Genomic DNA, 2,088 nt, shown 5'->3' with positions numbered 1-2,088 from the left:
GAATTCCTACGCACAGCAGAAAAATTTAAAAATCAAGTTATTATTATAGAAGAAGATAAACACAGTCATTTCTACAACTAAAAAATGACTTAGGCGTTGAGCATAGTACGCTGGAAGAATTGGAAAATAAATTAACAGCAGGAAAATGGAAAGAGCAAAAATCCAGCAACATTTAGCCAAAATGCATAACAATGTAAAAAACTTCAGCTTCAATTGGAAGCTGTGAAGCCTACACCTGATTTTGTTGAGAAGCTCAGAGAAATGATGGAAAAAATTGAAAATGCGATTAACACGTTTAAAGAAGGACACAGATTGATACACGATGAACTCATGAAGGAAGAGAAAACAACAAATAATGAACTGTGCGCCATATCAAGAAAAAGTGACACACGGGCTTTGAGTAATTCAGAAACAGAGAACGCTTTCAGAGCAAGATCAAGCAAAGTTTCTGTAGACAAAATGACACCAAATAGTCTTCCAGAAGCAGTGGTGGATTTTGAAAACTTCCTTCAGCAAACAGGAGGATGACAAGAGGGCTGGGATAATTGTGACCATCAGAACTTTGTAAAGGTGAAAAACAAACATGAAGGGAAACCTGCATTTGTGAGAGAAGTTCTGGAACGCTTCCAGGAAGAAAGCAGGATGAAGTTCAACAGCACGAGAAATGGGATCAAAACTTTCTGGCTCTAGAAGAAAAAAAAGAGGCTATTCAGCACTGGAAAACTAAAAAGCAGCAAAAGAAGCAGGAAATTTTCAAGTTCAAAGAGAAGACAGACAATATTCCTGTCCTTCTTCATAACAAACCAGGAGGTAATCAAAAGCAAAAAAGAGGAAGAAAGGAAGAACCAGAAATTGGCAATTGAAGCTTGGATAAAACAGAAACATAGGGGTCCAGGGATATAGCTCAGTGGTGTAAGTGCTTGCCTGGCAAGCACAAGGTCCTGAGTTCAATCACTGGTACTGCCAAAAAAAACAGAAACATATAGAACTGTCATGAAATATGCTTCTAAGTTAAAAGAAGAGGAATAGAAGGAGAAGAAACAATAGAAAGAGCACCAACGCCAGCATAAACTAAAATTACTACTAGAAAGCTACATCCAGCAGAAGAAAGAACAGGAAGAATTTCTGAGACTTGAAAAGGAGACGAGGGAAAAGGTGGAAAAGGCAGAAAAAATGAAAGCTGATGCTGATGAAATAACCAGGCTTCAAGAAAGAGATTTATATAAACTTGAATTGAAAATTCTAGATAGACAGGCAAAGGAAGAGGAAAAGGCAGAAGAGCAAAGAAGACTGACAAAATTAAAGGAAAAGTTTGAAAATAATGTTAGTAGAGATCCTTCTAGGCTTTACCCACCTACCAAAGGTTGGGAAGAACGGACCAAAAACATAGGACCAGCAGGCTCTAGGCCACCTCTCCATATCCCCACAGGGCTAGTCCAACCTTGAGACAAGGAATTTAGAGAAAAATATGAGACAATGGAATTACTATTCATTGATGGAGTTGTTAGTATACTCAGTAATACCAGGAGAGTGTGACCAACCGTATTCTTTTAAAAATCACTAGACTATTAGGTTGATTATTGTGCTCTATGTAAATTGAGAGATAGGGTAACTTTCATGCTACGTTATCATTAATGGCTTCTGTTTCTACTAAGAGGGCATTTAGGATATATATTGACCTATTATGGATGTAAAAGTTATTTATATAAATTTATGTTACAATCACTATCCATTTAAATATCCGAAGCATTTCAAAGATACTTTTTGTCATAGCATAGCAAAATAAATCCAGTCATAGAGATGAATTTTTAAAAACCTAAATTTTGTAACTTTTGTACATTGGAAGTAAGTCAGCTTGAATTAATAAAATGACTTCTTTAAAGAGCTATAAAATAGTACTTTTTCTAAGTGTAAGAAATTGGTAATTTGTCAATTATTACATTTTTGTGTATTGTTTTGTATTTGAAGCATGTTTGTCTTAAATAGACTTTATTTTAAAAATATATTTTTTGGGGCTGGAGAGATGGCTCAGTGGTCTAAGGCACCTACTTAGAGCAAGCTTGGCAAAGCATCAGGGACCGCGGTTCA

The 2,088-nt window shown here is 35.9% G+C and overlaps 1 pseudogene; it reads left to right on the top strand.

Annotated features, from left to right (window-relative positions):
• The first annotated feature begins 6 nt into the window (after positions 1–6).
• Positions 7–1,460, top strand: LOC101590206 (annotated as a pseudogene).
• Positions 1,461–2,088: the final 628 nt, after the last annotated feature.

Source organism: Octodon degus, unplaced genomic scaffold (assembly GCF_000260255.1).
Source record: "Octodon degus isolate 3935 unplaced genomic scaffold, OctDeg1.0 scaffold00763, whole genome shotgun sequence".
Classification (NCBI taxonomy): domain Eukaryota; kingdom Metazoa; phylum Chordata; class Mammalia; order Rodentia; family Octodontidae; genus Octodon; species Octodon degus.
The sequence above is the reverse complement of the archived record's forward strand: the minus strand, read 5'-3'. Positions and strand labels throughout refer to the sequence as shown.